The sequence below is a fragment of the Rousettus aegyptiacus genome, unplaced genomic scaffold (assembly GCF_014176215.1).
Source record: "Rousettus aegyptiacus isolate mRouAeg1 unplaced genomic scaffold, mRouAeg1.p scaffold_m13_p_6, whole genome shotgun sequence".
Classification (NCBI taxonomy): Eukaryota; Metazoa; Chordata; class Mammalia; order Chiroptera; family Pteropodidae; genus Rousettus; species Rousettus aegyptiacus.
Window position 1 is genome coordinate 7,267,938 of NW_023416309.1, and position 25,026 is coordinate 7,292,963.

A 25,026-nucleotide genomic window follows, 5' to 3' on the forward strand; every position below is an offset into this window, starting at 1 on the left:
GGCCCAAGATTTGGAAGACTCTCAAAAGGCAAATTGGGTTTATGTAATCAAAAACAATCCCAGTGTAGAACAGAATAGAATGCATTCTAAGTGCCAATCCAGCCGTAAGGTAAGGGATAATTTTTTAAAATGAAAACATAGAAATTGGGCAAAGGCAACTATTGATTAGAAGTAATGGCCTATGAGAACAATATGAAAGAATTTTATTAATGTACAGAAAGCGGAAAATTGTGATGAAAGTATAAGAGTAACCAAAGGGGTCCTTATGTTTATTGACTCTAACAAGGATATTTTCTGTAATTCTCTGTAAATTACAGTAACGGAAGTGAAAGAGACTATTTTTTTCCACCTCCTCTCTGATTCCATGTTCTGTGGGGAGGCCAGAAGGAAATGTGGTACCAGGGAACCACATGCTTCACCTCTAAAGCTCAGATCTGTGGTCCAAAAAATAACACATCCAGGGAGCCAGAGGGTTTGCTGATAAGAACATGTTTCACAAACCTGGAGGAATGTGGAGAATGGGAAAGATGCCAAGAGAACTCTGAAGATAATTGAGAATACTCTGATTTGCAATAAAGGGAAGAGGATAGATTCTATGATCTAGGGGAAAAAATGAAGAGTGATTTGTGAGTACCTAAAAAAAACAGAATCGGTAATCACTTAAGGCCAATGTGGAGTCCTGAAGAATGAGTCAAGCCAAATAAATGCCTTTCCTTAGGTAATAGTGCAGAATGTCAAATTCATGAATGATATAAACCTAGGAGGAATGGTTCATACACTGAATGAAAGGGTCAGGATAGTCCTGTCCTGAAGGCCAGTATTCAGTCCTGGGCTTAACAATTAAGAGAAACCAGTATTAACAACAGTTATCATTTTTTAAAGTAATATTTACCTCCTTTCATTTTCACAACGAACTTCTGAGGTAGGTACTACGATATCCTTATCTTAAAGATGAAGAAACTCAGGACAAGAGAAGGTGACTTGCCAAAGATCACAGTTATTTACAAGGGAGGTGGATTCAGAGTTTGTAATTAACTACTGTACTCCTAAAGATAGCAAACAGGATGCTGCGGGGATTTGAAGTCTTGACATATGAAAAGTAATTGGTGAGACTAGGAATTTATCTTAGAGATGAAAAAGTCCAATGAAAATAAGACTGCAGTCTTTACATGTGTGAAGCAGAGACAGACCTTTGGCTCCAGAGGCAGATTCAGGAACAAGGTGGAATTTGACTAAGTTGAAATACCACTTCTATGGATTAGCATCAGCTAGTAATAGAAGGGAAAGTATAAAGAGACCCTGAGCCCTGCCCCTGAAAAGAGTCCAGGTAGAGGCTGAGCAGCCATTTCTGTCAGGTGACAGTCAAGAGACAACAGCTAGACTGAAAGACCATCGGATTTCCTCCAAATACTGAGATTCTGTGAGGATGCAAATTTGTGATATTACTAAGATAAATTCTGAAGTCTCAAGGTAGTCATGTTTGTCACCTTGAGCATAAGAACTCCTTTCTTAATTAGCATTTCAAAAGAAGAATTGATAACTGATGCAAAAGTTTAGAGTGAGGGCCCACTGCTCTGCTGGAATCATTGAAGAGTTTTGCATCCATGTTTAGACTTTACCATGGAAAACACAAAATGGTTGAACATGTTTGTTTTCCTTCACTCTGCACCATCGCTCTGAAACAACAGTGATTTGTACTGTTGCCTGGGCAAGACCTTTCAGAGACAGCTAATGAGGTAGCCAGGCCCTGGTGGATGAAACTCTCCAGATGGGTTCACTCAAGTGTTTAAAACCATGCAAGGCTGACCATATGATATACTGGTTCTCGGCATACTTATATTGTTCAACCAATAGTAAGCACTATTAACCAAACAGAAATACCAAAGAGCAATTTGGTTGGATTCTATGCATCCATGCAACATTTATCTCCCTTCTGGAAGTCAGCTGTGCTAGCTTATTTAATTTTGCTTTCTTCTATCATATTAACCTACTGCTTGGCCTTTCACAAGTTAGAGTAAAGAAAAACCTCATACATGACTTGTGCCTAATCTTTTATGAGAAACACAGCTGGTCCTATCCCTGTTCCCAGCATACCTAGAAATGATTCTGAGATACAATTACATGCCATGCACCCATGGGTCAGGTAGTGACAGATGGAACCACATGTGCCAGAAGAACATAGGCTCTGAGTCTGTAAAAACAAAGGGAAAAAAAACCATATCTTTATGTACCATATTAAATGTAGTATAAACATCTTTTGAGATATTTTAGAGTTTAAGTGAACAGTTCATGGGAAGCAATGAAATTGAGATCTTTAAATCACTACCCTAGTTACAAAATCAGACCCCTCATATCACCAGCAGGGAGAGCTTGGGCCAGTTACTTAACTACTCTACGTTTCAAATTCCTTTTCGGTGAAGTGGAAATAATAATAGTACCTCCCCTATCAGATCATATTGATAATTAAGTGAGGTATCATCTATAATCCATAAGTATTATGGAAATACTCAATAAAGTACAGTTACTATCATTATTAATATTATTTTCATTGGTTTCCTTTGAGAAGTCAGAAGAGAAAATACACTCCAATGCCAAAGATTTTAAAGCTAAAGACGTAGTGGTTGTAACCACTTCACTTGCAAATGTACTCTGCATCCTATGCCATCTGTATACCACCTGCCCTACTTCCAACCTAGCTCAAGGCCAGGGCTGCCTCAGTATCAAGCAGACCTATAAATCCTTCTTCTCCCAACTCTTGTCCATCACTTCAGGAAAGTGTCTTGGTCATTTTTCTGTATTTACAAAGGAAATCTGATTTTGAGAATTCAACTTGAGACTCATCCCTGTGATGTGCTCCTGTAAATAAAAGGGAATACCGAGGTGCCCTTGTGAGATCAGTCATAGATACATCGGTGAGAACACTCACAAAATATGCCAAGAATCCCACACAACTGTCATTGAAACTCTCTCCTAATGGGTAACAATACTTAACACAGTGTCGGGATTCTAGCTTCACTTCTGAAGCTAGCATATCCCACCTGTACAGTAGACACACTAATACATACCTTCTGAGACTGTTGTCGCTAGCTTGAGTAAACATGTAAGTGAAGTAAAAGGCCCAGACTGTGTCTACAAGTAATCACCATTTGTGTATCATGTGTGTTCTTTCTATGAAAATCAGGTAATTTTCAGAACAGACTAACCTTCCCCCCACCTCCTGTATTATCAGGATGTAAATATCTGAAACATTTTACAGAAATCCAGCTAAATGAAATTTTCAGTAACTGTGGCAATCAGTGTCTACTAAAAATCTGAGCCTGATCAGAAGCCTTACTGTTATGCTATCTAAACCTGGAGATGTTTGTCACATTTGGTATGGCATTCTGCAAAATTGTAACTCACAATGTATGTGTTTACTATACTCAGACTCTCCCAAATTCATTTAATTTGATTTATAGAGTAATTTAGAGCAGTAAATTTGCATCAACATTAAATAAAATTAGTTTGCCAAGTTAGCTAGGCATTTATAGAAAGAAATGTATATTCAAAGAGAAAATTTTGATGTCATATATATTTAAAATAAGTAGATATACAGCAGGGTTTTTTCCTACTTTTCTATTTGTTTTAAGGAACCAGATAGTAGTGCCAACTCTAATGACAAACATTTGACCATCAGAGGCCAACAGGCTGACTTTAGACTATTTACTCAACAAGCCCAAAAGTGAGTGGCCTCACATTGCTTTGGCAGCACCATGGAGTAATCAAGGGCCAGGACCTTCACCTCTAGGTCTGTAGTTTCATGGTCCCAAGATGGATGCAGCAGCTCCAGGCATCACAATCCCATTGAAAGTTAGCAAGTACAGACCAGAACACATGAGTTTAATTTAGATAAGAAATCCTTCCCTGATGCCTCTAGCACATTCCTCCTTAACTCTCCTTGGCCAGAACAATGCCCAGTCCTAAACCATTCGCTGGTAAAGAGCAATGGAATCACCACGGATGGCTTATCCAGTCACAGTTCTTCCCTCTGGGGTGCTTGTTTTCACTTATGACCAGCATATCAATTAGCACAAATGATAAAACTATTTTCCCTTTATTTTACTATTTTATCTAAACTAATAGAATATTAGGTAAAAAAAAAAAAAAACAGTACTTCTGTGGAATAAAGTTCATTGTTAGAAGTAGAGACAGTAGTCCATCAATATTGAAGAGACTCTAATATGTATGAGAGATTTTACAGCATGCTTCCCAATTAGTTATCCCATTTAATTGTGTAACACCTCTGAGAGGCAGATATTATTATTCCAAATTCAGAGATCAGATAATAAAAATTACAACTAAACTCATGTAAAATTAAGAACTTATTTATCGATTCTTTTAAAATACCATTTTAACTTTTGTTCTTATTACAATCCTGGGACATCTGAACTGCATGAAAAATGAAGGAAATATAAAATGAGATAAAATGAAATTTAAGTGAAAATTTAAGAAAATTAAACTGATAATAATCCCATCACTCAACAAGGACTTTTTTTTTTTTATAATTTTGTGTTATTACCAATGTTTATTTTCTAAAATGTTCAAGTATAACTAGAGTTATATATTGTTTTTAAGCCTGCTTTTCATACTTCGCATTACGTGGTAAATGTTTTCCTACGCTATGATTTTAAAGAATTGATTTGTAATGCCTACATTGTTGAAAATTTGTGTTAACAAATCTTTGCAAGGATTTCTGTTTTGAATGCCTTCAAGCAAAAATCTTTGAACACAATTTCTTTTACTTCCTTCTTTCCTACCTTCCTTCATTCCTTCCTTATAGACAGAGTTCTGAAAGTGGAATTACTGAACAAAAGCAAGGATATACATTGAAATATTTTTCACACCAAATGATATTCCCAGCCATTTTATTCATTTAATAATGCTGGGTTTTATAATAAAAAGTATCGCCAAATTAGAAATTGGAAAAGTTTAGATTTTCTGCAAACAATTTTATGCAGTCAGTAGATTCAGCCAACTCTGGAGATGGAGAGGGAATCTGAGTTTGTGAGTTGCTGTGAGAACCTCACCCTAACCTGAAGAATTTCTAGTCCTTGGCTTCTCAGGGAGACTTATGTGGAAAGTCTGCCCTCTTCCTTTTCTCTGACTGTTGCCCTCTTGGGACCCTATCTTGCTCTTTCCCCACATGCCCAACCATGCTGAATTGAACTTAGGGTCTTGGCTACCTCTGGTCTCCGGCCCTTGATGCCAGTAAAATTCATGTGATTTCCATCCCTAACCCTACAAACGTGGCCTTCCCTGATTTCCATCATTTTTCTTCTCCAAAAGATGAAGGCTGTGAGGTTAAACTGAGGTGCTTCCACTTCCTAGTTGCAGAGCCATTATCTTAATGAGACTGCAGGGCATCCATTTCTTTTGATCTATCTTCCCACAACCTTAGCGACACATTAGAATCACCTGAGAAACTTTATAAAAACTACTGATGCCTGCCACTGCCTGCTCCCACAAAAGAGATTCTGATTGGTATGGGGTGGGGCTTGTCCATGAGTATATATTCTTACAACTCCCCCACGGGATTCAAAAAGCATCCAGGATTTAAAAAACAAAAACGAAAAAAAAAAAAAAAAACACTGATAACATTTTTACTACACTGCATCTATAAGAAATTCCTCCTAGGTTACACAGTGTAGGTATTCTCTGTCCCCGATTTTCAGTGCAGATATAGATGTCCATATCTACTCCCTTGTACCACCTCCTTTTTTAATACTGTTTGATCTTTCAATGGGTATAAACTCCCCTCCGTTCCACTCTATCCAACTCAAGATAGCCACTTACACACTTAACAAGCAGGGGAACACAGGATGCTTATAACAACTCTTTTATCACCATTCCCCACCTCTGAATCCTGCTCATCCCTCAATTCTCCTCATCTCAGTTAATGATGCCGCATACCTACTCTTACTCAGGACAGAAATCTAGGAGGGACGCTTGATTCATTCATTCCTGCCTTTCCTTCACAGTTAAGTCTTTTCACCCTCCAGGGCACAAACTATCCAACAGTGTATCACTCCCACTACACCTATCTCCACTCTAGTCTAAGGTGCCAGGAACTCTTGCCCTGAAAACTGCAGTGGCCTTCTCACTTGTCCTGTCTCCAATTGTAGCCTCTAGAGTGCAGCAACACACAGCACCTAGAGGAAACTTTAAAAAATAACTTTTCCCTTACCTAAATCCCCCATGGCTTTCCATTATGATAAAAATTCACTCCAGGTTCTGTAAGTATCTTACCTTATCTATCTTTCCAACTTCACTTCCTGCCATCCTGGGGCATATTCATTATGCCCAGACATGCTGGCCATTTTTCTGCACCTCAAAGACCTTGGATTTTATTTCTTCTTTCTGATAAACTTTTGTCCCAGAAATCACCATACCTGGCTTCATCTCATCATTTGGGACTCAGTTCAACAATCATAACATCAGCTAAGACCTCCCTAAACAACTATATAAATTCAAGCTTTCTATCCTATAATCCTGTTCAGCATTTCTCACTGGATGAAATTATCTTACTTATTTATGTATTACTAAATGAATTCCCCTTCAGAATGTGCTAGGGTCTCAACACTTGAGTCAGTCTTCATCCTTATTGCAGCCCTGGAGGTAGGAGCCAGAAACAACATCTAGCAAATAGTGGGTGCTTAATAAATAATTGAAAAATGAAGGGTCTTGTTATGGGCTCTGTGAAAGAGGTGTTAGGCATGCTTGCTTATATCACTAACTTATCAGAACAGATTCATTCCCCCTTAAGCCATGATAAACATTTCCTATCACACAGTGCTTCAATATAAATAGAAGAGAACAAAGCCCTAAATTCTCATTCTGTGGAAATTAAATCTACTACTATACTTATATTTTTAAAATATATTTATATGGAAAGAGGAAAATGAGGAGAGATAGGAAAAAGTCAACGAGATGAATTTTGGCTTTCTCTAGAAATATAAATCTTACTTTATGCCAGCACATGAAATATTTCTTAATAGTTTACAGAATCTATCAAAATATAATTTGGAAGAAATACTTTGAAAAGCATTCTTTACTCAGCACTGAGAATCAGTTCTTAACAGTAATCTACCTAAAGAAAAATAGCATGCGATAAGATAGCCAAAAAATGAGTGAGAGGGTTCTTCACTCTTTGGAGGCACATTTCCTCTTCTGCTTTGCTTAGTATGTCAGAAATTGAGACATCAGGGACTAACATAGACCTCAATTTCAAACTAAGCATCTCACACTTCCAGGGCAATCACACCGAAAGGGCACACTGGTTGAGTCTGCCTTTCTCAAAGGCTGAGAAATTTACATCCAGATGCCTGGAAATGTATTTTTCTAGTCATCACTGTTGTGAGACTTAAATTTTCACAGAATCCTTCTCTTCCTCTCTGCAGTGCTTTCCAGCTTGAATTTGTTTTCAAACCATCAGTTCCTGAGTACAGAACTAAATATTTAAGGTTAAAGTTAGCTCCCAAAAAGAAAACATTAGCTCACAACATAAATAATACACAGCCTCTCATGATTTCAATTTGCTCCAATTCTCATCTATCCAAACATTCCTTGGTTTCCAATGTATAAATTGTCAAACTCTTCAACACCTTGGTTTATAAGATGGTTTGATAATCTGTAGACTTCGCAGCACTCTTATGTGCTAAGAAATAACCATTATCTCAGCTTTTGAAGATGAGGAAATTGAGGCTCATAGAGACAAACTCCACTAAGCTCAGGTCAGGTATCTAATAAGAAGTAAAACTTGGATTCCTCCAGACTTAACATCCACTTTTCCTTTCTACACTTTCAGTTTCTTTCTTTCTCTCTCTCTCTCTCTCTCTCTCTCTCTCTCTCTCTCTCTCTCTCTCTCTCTCTCACACACACACAGTATAAATCACATCATTAAGAGTATGATCAAAAGAAAAACAACTATTACATGCATTCCAATTCTAAATGCTGATTTTCAAACTCATTAGATGGTAACAGCATCAGATAGTGGAAAACAAAACAAAAAGTTAACATCTGTATTAAATGAAATTCAACAAACTGTCCACCAGATTAAATTGGTAGGGGTCTGCTTCAGATAGCTAAGGTTAAGACAGCTGAGCAGATTTGGACCAATACTCTGAATAGGCAGGTCTATCAACCAAGAGGTGTTATTAGAATTTCTCAGTCTGTTATATAACACTTTCAAGTTTAATTTTTAATGTCAAAAATATGACAACATAGTAGAGCCTAAGGCAACTTACTTTGACCTTTAAACAACGAAGCTTAAAGGACGGGTTTGTCAATGATCAGCAAAGCCTTAACAAAATCAGATTTTTTTTAACCCAAATTAAATTAGTTCATTTCTGCTTAAGTGTGAGTGATAAGGCAGCATAGGGGCATCTCGGCCTGACCAAGCAACGCAGATAATTGAAGCACAGGTCTCCCTGCTCTTCATGGAAAAGACTGTGTCAAAGGGAAACAGATGTCAAAGAGCAGGGAGCTACAGGGTGCTGGTGTGGCCCTGCTCTTTCTCAGGGGGTTCTATTTTTAAAATGTGACATTCAAAGATCCAGTGTCATTTAGTGATTTGATGCTCGCCCACCTCTCTGCCACTGCTGGAGCTCCCTGGGTTTCCATGACACTTATTAGTGAAAACAGCAGTAGACTTGTGTCTATATTATTGTAATTAAATCTAAAGTTGGATGAATTTATTTATACTTCCTAAGAAATACATTGTGTGTGCCAGTAATTCTTCCTGGTCTCCTTATACCTGTTTTTGAAATAGATTTACTTTCCCACATGCACGTGTGTGTGTGTGTGTGTGTGTGTGTGTGTGTGTGTGTGTGTGTTTGGCAATAACAGAGCTACGAGTGGCTACAAAGCTCTACATCTGTCGGGAGACAGATAAGGAACTCTTTTTTTAAAGTTATAAACAAGCAAAGTTCATGGGACTTTAGGACGTAATCAAGTCCCACCTATGTTAGTACACTGAAACATGGGTATTACTAAGCACTAAACTGCAAAATATTCCACCAGAAGTATATCTAAAAAGAAAGAAAAAAACCATCAGTGAAGGGGAGGGAGTGAAGGACGCCCAGAGAGAGCCAGGGGAATTGTAATTCAAAAATTCCACTAAGATCTTAATCTCTATTTCAGAATTTGGCCTCAGGGAATCTTTGCCACAGGAAATTCAGGGAATGTCTCCTCCAACAGCCTCATTTATGGAAGAATCTGAGGTTTCCAATAGAGTTGTCTACCTTGAGGTCTCAAGCAAGATGACAAAGCGACTTTCTCAAACCAGGTCCAGTGACTTTCCCACTGTGTCTTAATTCCTTTTCTCCTTTTTGAAATCATTCTTCTAATTATCTTATTCCCTATTTTCCTTGGAGGCAAAGTAAAAAATATGTAACAATTAAGATTATAAACTTCCCTAAAGTAAGACTTTCTAGCCTCTCCCAGTCTCCATGGCATGGAAATCACTCCATGTTCATCAGATTCTTTTGTTCGTAGTTTACAATATGGTGGAGAATCAAAGTAGAAGTGGTAGACTAGAAATATGAAGATAAAAAAGCCTGGATAATCTACAAACTCTGGAGTCCTTGCTTAGATACTTGAAGTATGCTGTATAGCTAATGTCACCCTGCTACCCACATGAAACCTTAGATAGATGGCAGATGGTCAGGGAGCTGAGCCCTATAGTCCATTCATCAAACAGGCTTCTGGGAACAGCTTTCCATCTTTGAATTGCTCTCCCCATGGCACAGGGCAACAATCCTTCTTCATCAAAAGCAAAAATGTTCTTGAACATTCAAAGAGCCTGATTTTCCTAGCACAAAAACATCTCTATTTTGAGAACATACCAAGGTTCAACTGATTGCATGTAACTGACAATTGAAGATTAAAGTGGACTTTTCAGCACAGCAGTGAAACTAAACTGATGGAGCAGCTAGGGTACTCTTTCCAAAATGCAGCATATGTAATTTATTTTTACACAATTCATTTGATACTTTGTATCTAATATTTCAAGGAGAGAAAGAAGTTCTAGTAGGGAGAACAGATAATTTCACTTGGCAAAGTAATTACGTCTGGGGAAATGTAGAAAACTTCAGTGGCAAACTTCAGCAAAGTGCTTGATTTTAAAAGTATCCCTGGTCACAGATTGTCATTTTCTATGGTTTGCTCACAAAGAGACTCTCCTGTCAGTATAAAGAGCTCAGTGGCCAGCAATTTCATTCAATTTTCACAATGGGAGTGTAGTACATAAAGACTTTCCATATGTGGCAATTAGTCTCCAAACACTACCACTTAGATATGCAGCTATTTTATGGCAACCAGAATGAGAACACGCATATTCCCTGTGAACACCACTTAGCAACTGTACCTATACATTGTAGAATAGGAGGGAGCTGAGAGCTGCAAATTAGATTTATGTCTGATGTATCTCCATTTTTGTACATGTTAATAAGAGAGAGAAAACACGAACACTGTGATAAGAGTTAATTTTGAAAAAATGTCAAGCATCTATAAAGTTTTGTTCGGATAAAATTATTCTCAGGTCTGCTCTTTAATATCTCTTTTCAATATCTGTGTTCAAAGAAAATATTTAAGTTGTTCCATCCTAGCATCAAAACCCTTATTGCTGGTAATGCTGTTTAAAAAAAAAAAAAATTAAGAGTTTCTAACTGTAAACAAATTTTGCAAATTTCTCCCTTCCCCTACTCCAAATAAATGAATCACTACTGCTCCTAGCCAACCCAAGAACCTGAAAGGCACAAACTTGAAAGGTAATTATTCAGGTATCAGTCCCTGCAGAGTTCAGATGCAGAAAGCCTACAGGAAGGAGCTGGGCAGCAGGAACTGTGCTTTGAAAACAGCATATTCCATGGACCATTTTCTTTAGAGTTAACATGTTTGCATTATCTAGTCATTTAGAAGTAATAGAGCTCTTTAGACTTTTACGACACTCAGCCATTTGCAGTGCATTGTAGGAAACAGCATTTCATTATTTATCATAAATTACGCAGAGCTGCTCCCAGTGAAAGATGAGCATCAATGTGGCACCCCAGAAGGTCACACAAAACCAAATAAAGGGGAAACACAGATTTAATGCTAGCTTTGTCAAGACCCCATCTACAGCTTTCTTTCCTTCCTTTCGAAAATCTCTTCTGATCATACACACACAGACCCAAACAAATAACTAAAAAAAGAAAATTTATCAAAAACATAGATACACTGAAAATAATCCAACCAAATAACACTACTATCTCAGCTGACTTATTATAAATGTTGGCTTCAGTGAAAATTATCCAATCGCTGAAAAATAGAGGAGAGATGCCGTTGGCTATTAATACTAATTTAACATCTGCACTTACACAGTGTTATAGCCCCTCTGTCTGGTAAAAATGAGCAACCAAGTAAGTCAGCAAGAATGATGAATCTGATTCTAACCTGAAGGTTCTTTATGGTGAAAAAAGAGGGTGACAACTAATTTTAGTGGTCAATGTAGGTAAACGAACAGACGTAGTCTAGGTCTATGACAGGAAATCTCTGGCAGACCCAGTGAGAGCCATCTTCAGGGTTCCGGAGGAAGCAGCATCTTTCCCCCTCTCATTCCTCACCATGTGATGAGTACATTCAGGGAAATCAACAGTGCCATTGCCTTTTGAATGCTTTGCAGCGTCAGCATTAGATGCCAAAAGGTGCTAAGTGACTTCTGGAAAGAGGACCTTAGATGAAACCACAAGAGTAACGTGGCCATCAAAACACACAGTAGTTTTTGCCTCTGAAAATTCTGATGGCAGTTGCAGGTTAATTTCAGTGAAGCAGTAAAATCAAGAGTTTCTTCTTGTTATTCTCTTTTGCATCTGTACTTGCAAATTTTTAGATATTTGAAAGCTACTATTTGGGGTTAAATCTAGGGCTGTGTTGATGTAACTATAAAAAACCTAAACATTTTAAAACATACCAATTCTACTGCTTCTTACAGCACTTTGAAGAGGCAGTGGAATAAAGTCAAGACAAACATATTCAGCAAAAATCAAAGACCATATCTTTAAATAACTGGGGACAAAAATGCCTGGGAGAATCTTTAGATTTTGCTACTTATTGCTCCCTTGAAGTCATCCTAGAGACCCTGTACCTTCTGAAAATACTATAGATACTGTGCCAGTTTCTTGCACGAACCCTTACTGCAGTTCCTCATGGCAGCCTGATTATATCCTCCCAAACCCTCCCTCTTTAATCAGGCACTGACCTAAGGAAAAGGTGAGACTGCCTCACTAACTCCAAGAGAGACTCTCTCTGCCCACCAGGCCAGAACCCTCATTGTCTCCTACACAGGTGCGGACATGCACACTTTTACCTCTGTTGGTGATCTTTTACTAACTTGGCCTCAATTCTCCATTTCTCTGTCTAAACAAATTCTCCCTTGAAACTACCTATGCCCACTTTGATCACTACTTTCTGAAATGGCCTAATATACTTTTCAGTTGGAATTACACACTTCATCACTTAATTATTCTTGAGAACATATGTTCTAGTCTTCTCAACAAAGCCATAAATGCAGTTGATGCATTATCTTCCTTGTATATAATGCCAGCAGAACTGTGATAAAGTTCCACACTCTCAGATACAAGTCACTCTCAAATACAAGCATGGTTTTACATGTGAAAAGTATGGTAGCTTAGGCTGTATCAGAAAAACTCTTGACATGGGTGAAATAAAGTTTTATGTAATATAAACACAAAGTATTCATTCAGAAAGACTTAAAATGAAAAGGAGTGTGGATATCTGCATGAAGTCTCAGTAAGCTGGGATCCTGAGAAGAAAAGGAGTTGCTGAAGTCTGGAAGACCCTTCTCTGCATGTTAGACTTCAAGGCATGACCAACAAATACTCACAGTTATGATCTAGTGTCTGTAAATGGAAAAATCCATAAACTCAGGCCACCCTGGTAGCATGAAGTAAAGGTCAAAGGAATGCTGTGAAAGATTTCTTTAATATTTTTAAGTTTGTATCATTGTAAACAGTTCAGTGAATGTTGACAAATAGAATACATCCATGTAATTAGCACCCAGATCAAGAAACAGAATATTATCAATATACTACAGCCTCATATCTTGGGTCTCCTTCTATTCACTATCTGCCTCTTCCCCAAAGATAACCACTACCTTGACTACTAACATTAAACACTATATAAACAGACTTATTTTTTTTTTCTGACTCTTTTTGCTCACCAATGTTTTTGGAAGCTATCCTAAAAAACTTTGACTACAACTCATCACCAAAGCAAAGAGCTACGTGCCCTACAAATCACTACTTTTCGTTGGCCTATGGAATTTATCTATCTATAGTCCAGCCACCTAATTTTATGTGAATAAATACCTTGTGATTCTGTGACAGCCTTATAGCATCTAATAAATCTTTGAATTGGTCATTCTACCTATTCTTATTTGACCTAAGCCCTCCCTTCTAAGACCCAGCACTACAAACTAGCCTTTGCATTTCCCTTCTACTTGATACTTAAAATAGACCAGGCAATTGGTTGCTGTACTCACAATTGATTGATTTCTATCAGCTATATCCATCCGTAGCAATGCTACAAAAGTCTGCCCCACATCTGCAGACTTGAAGAGCCATTAAGTAACTCATTAAACTTCCATCTTCTTTATCCCTATAAGGTCAAGGCTGATAATCCAAGGCTCAGAATAAGTAAGACACTCTGCCTTCAGTATGGCAAATATTTCCCATGAATGAATGAAATGAATTTCTATTTCTACAAATCCATATTTCACAGCAGTTAACCAAATCAGTCAACACTTTAATGCTGATACCACCAATTTAGATACAAACTCTTAAATGAACATTTAAAAAAAAAGTCTTGATAGATAGTCACGGGGATGGGGAGCACAGCATAGGGAATGCAGTTAGCATTAATATATTGGCTAAGTGGAAAACCAAAGAGAAAGAACAATTAGGGGATCATTTTATAAACAATAGAAATGTCTAACCAATGTACTGTATACTTAAAACAAATTAAATAATAAAATAAAATAAATGAAATAAAATAACATAAAATAAAAGCCTTTGCAGAATCAAACCCAACAGCTGAACTGACTCTGATTCATGGAGCTTATTCTTTAATTTTTCAGAAGTTTAAAAATTTCTAATTAGATAGATAATTCATGACCATTAAATAAAACTTAGAAAATGTGGCAAAATACAATAAATTAAATAACATTTCTATTCCATAATCCAGAAATCACCATCATTAACAATTCGGTATACTTCCTTTGAATATAGTTACTGTATGTTAAAGCTATCTATAAATCCATAATAGCTTAATATAATTGGCATCTAATACAATGTTCTAATACAAGTTCTAGAAAATTATATAATAATCATTTTCCAATATATTTTAATTAGTAAACTCAGTTTTATGGCTTTGTAAATCTATTACATGAGTGAAGTAAAATTTATCATTTTATTTTAATCTAAAACATAGAAATGCATATACACTTGTCAAATATTTGGCTATAGGATTCAAAGCTTTTCTCTGAGTAAACTTCTTTTATCTTTCTTAAAAAAAAAAACACACACACCTAAAATGTGTATTTTGATTTTTCAGTTTATTTATTTATTGTGGGATGATAATGTAAAGCCACATATGAAACAATTCATGTGCCAATTTCTTACGGATATATATTCTTCCTTAAATTTGCCCACAATGTCAATCAGCATTTTTTAAGGGACTTATCTTTATGGAATACATCCAAAGTAATCAATTTAGTTCTAATAGAAGCCACAATACAATGGTTTCCATAGTATTTAAATATAACTGGCATAAACAGGTTAAGAGCTAATAAAAATGACATAACACTAAGTAAACAAACCTCTCATTTGGGGAAGGCAAAAGTCCTACCAACTGGGGCTATTAAACATAAAGTGGGCATTTATCATTTTTTAAATACATTAAATAGAGTTTCATACTGAAAAGGCAGGTAAATAGAATTCAGTCAAGATAATGTCTAATACAAACACTCCTGCACCCCCCCTTTTCATTTTTTTATTCCTAGTCTCTAGATTTTGCAATCTAGCTGACAAAAAATTTTTGTTTAACAATAAATTTGGGTAAGCAATCTCATTTCCCCTCTTCTTTATGAGCACAGCTGTCATTGTTAGTCTACAGGATTCATTCATAGTCTTATGGATTCTGACAATACAAGCTTCCTGACATTACAGTATTTCGATCCTTCAGCATGGCTATTCAAAGATTGTATAACCCAATCTTAGTATTTGACTTATTTCTGTTTTCTTTTTATGAGTTTGCAAAGGTAGAAATGCCAATCATCTTCCACTTTAATAGAACTTTTTTTGACACAATATTTGTTTGACACAGAAATGTCAAGCAAAGAAGCAATGATGGGGTCCAATTTGTGGTTTCCCTGGCAGACTATCAAAGTCTCACCACCAATATTCCTCTTCTTAGGACTGTTGGCTAGTCATTGATGGGTATCTTACAGTAAAGTACCAACAGGAATTCAGATGTTCTGCAGGAGACCTTACATGTGGTGCAACACCCAACATTTATTTGGTAGGGTTGGCATTTTAGCGTCTGTAAAACTATAAGGCTAACACTCCACATGTCCCCTGATGCATTTCATTGGCCAGTCTCAGGATATGATGCAGCAACTACTTTAATCAAAGCAAATTTGGAATGGGCAGAGAAGACAATTTTGGCTAAATTTTAGGAAGCAGAAAAATAGTCTGTGACTGTTCTTTTTTCATTGTTCTATTGAATGATGTATAAGCAGCTATAGGAGAAAGCAGTTAAGAAGATCACGGAATAGAAAGAGGAATATGTTATCTTTTGTTGAAACATCCCCTAAATTTCTGTGGATTGAAAACCAGGGCAATTTCTCTGGTTTAAAAGGCTCCCTTTTATCATAGCAAAGAACAGGGACAGAGCAGATGTGCCATTTATAGAATTTACAATGGTATATGCCACTATGAATGAGCTAAGGGCCTGAAAGAGGAAATATACACTGATATGGCTACACTGTATCAGTGGGTTAGGATGTGCAGCAGGGGAGAAATTAGCTATAAAATGATGTTCTGACCTTCTTGATCTTTTAAACTATGTCAGTTAAGCATGTACTAGGCAAATTATATAACCACTGTAGGTCCAGCTCTATTCCCTGCATGACTGAGATAATCAGACCTAGGCTGCAGGCCTAGATGACTGACTTTGAATACTTGTTTCAGTAAATAAATATGAGAAAGTATGTAAAGGGCTGGTCCCCCTGGCACACAGTAAAACTCCATAAATGGCAGCTCTAGTTTTTATTATTACCTCAATTCTATTACCTCAATTCTCGAGCCCCTTCCAAGATTGAGATTCTGTGAAGAATACTTCCACATTTCTAAAAGCAAAATTTAAGGCACAGAAATCAACAGAATAGGACATCAAAATAATGAGAGGGGTTTGATTTTCTTGCAGTGAACCTCTAACTCCCTTGCAATCCATAGGAAGATCATGCCAAGGGTCGCATGTGATCCTGAGAAGGGTATCTTAGGAGTCAGGCTTATATGTTCAAGAATTGTTATCAAAAGTTTAGCATAAAAATTCTATTCTCATAACCCTGGTTGTAATTATTAATGCTAAAGTAGTTTCAAATATTCAGATAATCTTTTATTTTTATAAATGCTCTTATAACCTATATTGCATTCATGATATACACTATAACTTCTTGGAAAAGGCCTCAAAGACAAAATCTTATCATCGGAAGCTGTTGAACTTCTATTATTAAACTTCATTCTGAATTCTGTTTGCAGGCTTGTTTCTGACTAGCCTTTTTTTATGCCTGGGTATGGCAATCTATGATTTATGTACAATCACCAACCTGTCTTGAAAAATAAAGGCTTATAATAAGAAAGTAATACTTTGAAATGTACTTCAGGATGAAATTGCCAACCAACACAGACTCGAAGTAAGATGTCTTCAAAATGTTAATATTAAAGTTCCCCAAAGTGCAAAGGCATACATCCAGAAGAGCTCTTTGATTAGTGCAAGCTACTGGTTTAATCCTCTGGAAACTAAATCTCAGTAACTCCTAAGAGGGGAATAGAATGCAGTGTAGAACTACCTATTTTTACTAGTTTCTCCAAACTCCAATGACAATGAGGTGGTACAGGAACAGAACAAAAGGGAGCCATGAGGCATTCTTTCTTTTATCGACAATCTTCAGATTCTGTGGATTTTAGATTTCCAGATACTCCAACAATCTCACTCGTTTTCCTCAAAATTTCAATTCCTCTGATAAACATATGTCCAAAATAGGCTTTAAAAAACATCTACCAAGCAAACAATAAATGGTGGGCTCCAGTTTGGAACTAAACTGCCAAGGTGATCTAAGGTAGATTCCCATACTGCATTCCATTGTGTGTGCCAGGTATCAGAGAAGAACCCAGGGGAGATCCAAGAGTGTACAAGAACATTAATCTCTCGTTGTGATGAAAGATCCCTCAAGCTCGGTAACAAACCAGCTCCAGTATTTCAACTGAATTCAGTGGCCTAATGGGTTGCTAGATGAAAATACCTAGTTTGTCCACTTCCCATTTTCTCTTGACATTCAAGAAGGTTCTGCAGCTTACAAGCTCTTTTACAAGTAGTATACAAGACAAGTTATCATTACCCTCATTATCCCAGAGGAAAATTTAAAGTTTAAAAAGATTCAATTGGTTCTTCGAAGTTGCACTGTTATTACAGGTTTCAAAGCTACAGGTTTTTTTGTTTGGAAAAGAGAGGAAGGGAGGGAAGGAAGGAAGGACCTAAGATCAAACTAATAGATACATAGTCAAGAAAAAGCCTTAGCCCTAAGGCAAGACATGCAAGAATAAACACTGTAGACATTTTATTTTAATCTTCTGTTTTATAAACCATTACTTATATGGACTTTTTTAAATTAACCAATTAACTACCATCATGGAAATGGCCCCAAATTGATGTTAAATATTCATTAAAATGAATTTAAAAATTCAAACACATAATGTGTTATGAAAAAAACATAATGAATGGATATAACAGTGTGTTTAATTGAACAGTTTTTTTTGTGGAATCAGATAAGTGCTGTCAACATTAATATGATTGGTATACAAATGTGGGATAATAAAAGGCCATCAGTCTTCTACCAAGTTTTTGAAATCTAAAAAAAAAATTTTAAATTTAAAAAATAAAGCACCAAGACCGTTTAATAACTCAATTACCTAAATGAGTACACATTTTTCTTTTCCTGAACTTTCTACATCAACTAAAAGAGTCTAAAATGTCTCACTGAATGTGCTAACTTTTAAAACAATTCAAAAGTCTCTAAGGAGCCTTCAGACAGTCATGATTCAATTCCAAAAAAGACCAGATAAGACAGGAGTGCAGGAAGTTCTCATTAAAAGAGTCCTGAGAAAGGAAACCCAATCTAAACATGTGTCCTAAGGCTTTCACTAATGATTTTACAAATGGGAAACACCTATTTAGGTACGTTTTCATCCTGATATTACAAAGCTTGAAATTACTGAGTCTAGCCCTCCCTCCTGCCTTCATTATATACATGGTTCCGGGGGTAACACCTTCTGGGGTATAGACAAGTAAAAGTTCTAGGACCTCAAAATGTCTCAGTGGTATTTGTCAATGCAGTACCAGTTCTGTGTCTCCCCCAACACAAAGGTCTGAAGATAAAAACAGATTCAAAGGGAGAAGAATGAATTTCAGTTCTATTCACAAGCAATTCAAATGCATTTTGCAGACTTAGATTTATGGCTCTTCCCTTGCTCTTATATATTTCAGGGCCAACTTTCATGTTCCATTTTCAATATCCCAGAGAGAGTATTGAGATATGTTTAGCACAGATACCAGATCTTATAAAGAAAGAATTTTTACAAAAGAAGCGAACTGAAAAATCAGCCTTCTTCTCATCATGGTATAGAGAGGAAAAAGGGTTGGGAGAGTATTTTCAAGAGAAGAGAGATCCTGTTCCTCTATATAAGAGACGTCCCAGGATAGGACTGATTTCAAAATCTGCACCAGCGTTTTTGCTTGTGGCCCAACCTGGATTTAGAAAAACTGTTTTTAATAACAGAGACCAAGTTTCCACAAACCAGCTTTGCTATTTTCTTTTTTCTTTCTTTCTTTCCTTCCTTCCTTTCAGCTTGTGGATCAACACTGTGTTAAAATACAGGCTATCAGGAAAATAACACAAGTACAAAGGTGGCTGGGGTCACAAATCAAACCTGAGGAAGGGATTCTCAATTAGCCAACAGTATTGCCAATCCCTATCTCAGCCATGAGGAACTGAAAAATCTTAAACCACAGTCATAATGCACTGAGATCAAACTAAATATGGCCCTTAAAAGAGCCTTGTCAATTCTATGCCCACCCCTGCTCCCTTTTCTTCTATTTAAACCACGAAATATATAAGCGCCTAAAGAGTGAAATGTACAGTATGATTGATTAAAGCAGAAAAGTCTCATAATCCTGTATTAAGGCCAAAGGAAATCAAAACATAGGTTGCAGCATGCGCTCATAAAAAAAAACTCTCAATTGGATTTCATAAGAAATATTGATCTTGAGCTCTGAATCCTCTCACTTTGACTACCACACATGATTGGGGTCAGCACCTTCCATGTTGAAATTCCTTTGAGGGCCTCAATTCCTGTAGACAGAAGACAATGTATAGGAGTAACTTTAAACAAATTATATCTGAGGCTACTTACAAAGAGCAAGAAAACCATAAAAAAGTACTCTTATTGAAAGACTAAACACGTTTTAAAAGGATAGAAAAATAGTTGGTTATCAATGGCTCTCTCCAAAATTACAAAAAGTTCAACATTTCTTTGTCTCGAATCCTACAGAAAATTAGAAACAGTCTTCTAAACTGGGTCTTCCTTACAGCAAAAATAGCTTTTGCTTGTAAAACTTCTGTTATCCATTAGCAAGTGTGTTTATGCTAGAGTGAACCAGTCTTTTCTACTCCAAAGAGTTATGTTTCCTTTATAGACTGACTGACCTAGGATGAATGCAAAGACATTCATCCTATAAACCTTGAAGTGTTCAACTGAAGAGCAAAGGCCATGACTATTAAAGAACTAGTGAGTCTTGAAAAAATAGGGTATCATCTTTAGTTGTCCCAAGGTGCCACGACATAATCTATGACTTTCATCTAAAAAAAAAATAAAAGGAAGGAAAAGAAAAAAATAGCCCTACTGAACTCTGGAAGTAGGAGCTGGGCAAAAGGAGAATTTCTCTCCTGTGAACTTCAGTGACATGATCATAACAAGTTAAAAATATGAGCTATTCAGGCCATTCCTCAGCCCACAACAGCAGTGTTAAAGATCCCGCAAATGAAACCTTTATTTCAGTTTGTTAATCATCCTGTAATCTTGAACCAAGGGAATAATTACACTATACTTTCTCTTTAAATTACTATATAAAATTCATCTTTTGTGGAAACTATGTAATCTTCCTTTCATTAAAATTTCCCTTGTTGATATATGCAAACCAGGTCAGTTTCTACTGTATTTGCATACCTGCATTTTATCCCCTAATTCAACTCCTTAATAAAGGTTTAAAAAAAGAGCAAGACCTGGACCTCAGATACATATAAAACAAATCCTACTGATATGTCTATATGAACACTAACACCATTAACAAACCCACCACCCCCTTGCTTTTTTCTTGGGGCTGAGCGCCCTGTCAATAATCATTACTTATTAAACAGGCTGCCATTCCCTTCTACAGAATGTAGGGAGAGAGAGAGCATGGAGGGGTAGAAATAATTACCTTCGGCTTTTCTTTAAAGACCTCCAGAATGAAACACAAAGAAACCAATTGAGAAATTACATGAAATCCTCCCTTCCTCCCCTCAACACACATACAAGGTTAGGAAGTACACCCACACTCCATGATTCCTATGAACTGTATCAAAAGAAAAGATAAAAAATCTGGGGTCTTCAGGATAAACACATATATTTTCAATCCATTGAATACATTCACACATACACTTGCACATCCTTTATCCCTTCACAAAACTCAAGCTAAATTTCTTGAGAGAAGACTGTAAGCACCTCCTGAGAAAATGTGTTCTCAAAAATGATTGCTTCAGCCAAAGAAAAGAGAAACAGCAAGTTACCGGTTTGACTGCCATTCTGGTTTGTGACAGATTCCCCCTTCCCCTCTTCTCCCTGTCTCCCAATTTATATTCTAGCCTGCTTTTTTACAAAGAAGTGTAGGAAGGGCATAAGGTATTTCTCTTTTGGACCTTACCCACAAATACACTAAATCCTAAAAAAAAAAAAAAAAAAAAAAAAGTTTCAATGGTTAAATAACACCCAAGGGTAAGACCCCAGGTCAGAGAAATGAAAAATTAACTGATGACTGAAAGCAACCCACGTATTCCTACTGAAGAGTTAATGATGAGATGAGCACTATCCTTTTTGCTCCAGATGTTATGACTCAAAACAGAAATGCACTATGAAGACAGCATAACCAGGCAGTTTTTGGAGAATAGCCTTGCACATAACTTGAACTGGCAGACTGGGGGTTTGTCCTAAATAACCTTCACAGGTTATACAAACTGCTCCCATATCCTGATCAATAGTCAGGTTAAGAAGCTAAGACTTTCTTAGTATAAGAACAAGGTGGGGATATTGGTAAGAGGTCAATTAGTCATCTAATTTTTAAAAATACAGAAAAATATACACCTCCTATATAAATAAAGAGCTATCATGCTTGGGGTAAACTGGCCAGTACTGGCAGCAATTGAGCCGAGGTTGAAGATGCTAAATTCAAAGTCTGACCTGTTTCAAAAGGGTGGGATGTTCCCATCCTTGAGTGCAGAGAACTCTGTCCCATTCTGCCTAGTTTTTCAGATACAGAGACAGGAGAGATAAGGCTCACACCCCACCTTTGGGAAAGGAACAAAAGCAAATGCTTGGCAGAGCTGAAAAAACTCCTCCCTCGTCAGGACTCTACGGAGGCGGCAGCTCTGCAAGGCTCCCTTCACATTTCCCCCTATTTCACTCACTCTTGGCGGCCACAGAATCAATTTCTACACCTTGGAATGGCCACGGGCAGGCTTGGGAGGAGGGGGGGGTGATCACTTTAGCCCTTCGCAGTGGATCTCCTTTCCCAGCCTCCCCCAATAGCTTCAAATTAACCCTTCCTGGTCCCTGCCTGGGTCAGGATGCTCAAAGTGTCTACAGCTTCTTTCCACCAACATCATCAAATCATCAGCCCCACGCCCTTCTACCGCCCCCAAAGGGCACAACTTCCCTCCGCGGTTTATCTTCCGTCAATTTGCGTGTGCTTTTCTCCCTCTCCTTTCTACCGGCGGGGAAAGGGCTCAGTGCGTTTGGAAGGCCCTCCCTCCCTCCTCAGATCTCAACAGAAGCCGGATCCCGGAGCTCGCCAGCAGGTCTGCAGTGAGGAGAGATCGCACTCGCGTTAACCCTTTGAAGAGAGTTAGAGACGTGTTCTCATTTGGGACCCACTGAAGTAGCACCCGTGGAGCCTGACAATCTCCCTCCACTTCCTACCGCCTCCACTCCACACATGGACCCAGAACGGGCTGTCACCTTTTCCCTCCCTTATGGCCAGTTTTAACTCTCTTACTCTGTGCTCCAAACCTGTAATGAGGTGCAGGGTGGAGGATGCTAGAAGACAGACGGCGGCGAGGGGAAAAGACAGCAGGAGGACCAAAAGAAAACTCAGTAGTAAATCAGAGTCCAGACACAGTGTTTACTTACGAAATTTGGGCCTGGTGCTAGTTTCTGGCGTGGTGGTGGTAGAGGAGGAAGACAAAGTGGTGGTGGAGGCGGCGGCGGCAGTGGCGGCGGCATCCTGAAAAGGAGACAGGGTCCAGGAGGGAGTAGAATCATGAAGGTAGGAGGAGGTAGCGAATGCCGCAGTGGGCCAGGAGGGCATTGCCTGGGTACTGGGGGTTCCTGGCATTGGGGGTCGGGAACCCGGCGTGCTGCTACTGAAGGAAGGAGCCGTGGTGGACAGGACCGTCGGGGGGACTGCAGTGTTCCGTGCGGTGGTGGAGCGGGGGCTGGCCCGAATGGGTACCCGGTGCCCGGGGAAGCGAGTGGGCGCCCTCGTAATGGTGGTCAAGCGAGTACTAATCCTGTTGGGCGTCCTGGAAGAGGCGGTGCCTCCTGCGGGGGGGGTAGCGGGGGACGTGGTGGAAGTGGTCGTGGTGGTGGTCTCCATGGCCTTGGGGAAGGAGCTGGGCTTGGAGAGAAAGAAGGGGTCCTGGCCCATCCCCTTGGAGTCCACCAGGTCGGTGGGCACGTATTCCTTGACGGAGCCCACCACGATCCATTTGAGGAGCATGAGGCTGAGCCCCAGGCCGATGAAGCCGATGAACAGAGGCACCACGCACAGCCACGTCTGCTGCCGGTTCCACACGATGCAGTCGCTACAGCGTAACTCCCGGGGGGGCTCGGCCGCCCCTTCGCCGCCGCCGTCCGGGCCCCCGCCCGCCGCCGCCGCCGCAGCCGCCGCGGTGCCCTCCTCGGCCGAGGCGGCGGCTGCCGAAGCGGCTCCAGGTGGCGAGGCAGCGGCCGCCCCTTCACTCATCCTAGGAGCCGGTCTTCACCTTCGCCCCCCCGAGGGCCGCGCCAGAGGCATGGGGCCGCGCCGGCCGGGCGCGGGCACGGGCTCCGGCGGCGGCGGCGGGCTTGGGCGCAGGCAGCGGCCGCGGCGGCCGCATGCAAATCGGCTCCCTGCCCCCACGCCCCTCCCCCCGAGAGGCGGGCGGCAGGCGGGGAGGAGAGGAGCGGGGGAGGGGATGCAGGTCGGGGAGGGGGCGGCGAGGAGAGCGGAAGAGGGGCGAGACTGGCCCCGGGCCCCGTGGGCTGGTCAGGGAGCGGTGGGGCACGTCTGCAGCCCGCCAAGCGGCCTCCTGTGCGCCGGGGCCCCGCGTCTGCTGCTGCTGCTGCTCCTGCTGCTGCTGCTGCTGCCGCCCGCCGCCTGTATGCGCTCCTGCCGCGCCGGCATCCTCGGGGCGCCGCGCCCGGCCCGCTCCCCGGGGCGCCCGCCCGCGCCGCCACTGGGCCTCGCGCCGCCTTCAAGGGCCGAGCCGGCTGGCCGTGGGCTGCCGGGCTCCGAAGAGCCGCATTCCGACACAGAGGGCCGGCCTGGCAGCCGCCGCTCGCCTGACCCGGCGCGCCGCGAGTCCGAGCGGCGAGGTGCACCTGTTCTTCAGCCGGCCCGCAGCCAACCCTCGGCCAGCACTCTCTGGGAGAGACCAATCCGAACGCAGCGCGGAGGGCGAGCGGCCGGGCTCGCCTCGCTCCCGTCGCTTGCAGCTCCGCGCCGCCGTCACCGCCCGAGTCAAACTCCAGCGAGCTGCGCCGCCGCGAGCCCGGGGCGCACGGGGCTCCCGCGGCAGGTGCTGTGCCACCCGCCGCGGAGGGAACCCAACAAGCCGCAGTGGGTTTCTAATCACCCCGCGGCGCCGCTTCCCGGTTGCTCTTGGGGAGGTGAAGCGAGAGACCGCGTTGGGAATTCCGGGCAACGCGGACCCGGGCCGGAGGCGGCTCTAGGCGGGCTCTGGCAACAGGGCGGGTGCGGTGTGAGCCGAGCCTCTGCGGACGGGCTGGGCTTCAAGAAGAGTAGCGCCTCCCACCAACACTTAATGATGGTTTCTTAATGCACACGAGAAAAATAAATGATCTAAGCAAACCCCCGCTTAGACGTGTGTGGCAAAAGCAGCTTCCGACCGATTGTTAGCCCATGTGCGGTGCGGATGCAGTGGGGTCAGAGATTGACGCTGCAGGGCAAGGGAGCGGGGGCGTGTGCGTGTGGGAGGGTGCCAGCACTCTCCTGACTGATGGAGTGTGCTGTTGAATAGAGAGCCACCTTTCCCTCTGAGTTCCTTAAAGAAATGCTGGTGAAGCAGACGACTTTTGTACAATTGGAGCCAGCAGATTTCCCCAAGCCGATTTATAACTT

General features: G+C 40.2%; 1 non-coding gene across 1 annotated transcript in view; it reads right to left on the reverse strand.

Annotated features, from left to right (window-relative positions):
• LOC107498386 overlaps positions 1–23,989 on the reverse strand; it is a 973,375-nt gene extending 949,386 nt beyond the window's left edge. Inside the window, exon 1 of the transcript XR_004951414.1 lies at positions 22,815–23,989. This is a non-coding gene — a transcript (uncharacterized LOC107498386). The remainder of the gene's footprint in view (positions 1–22,814) is intronic.
• Between the last annotated feature and the right edge of the window lie 1,037 nt (positions 23,990–25,026).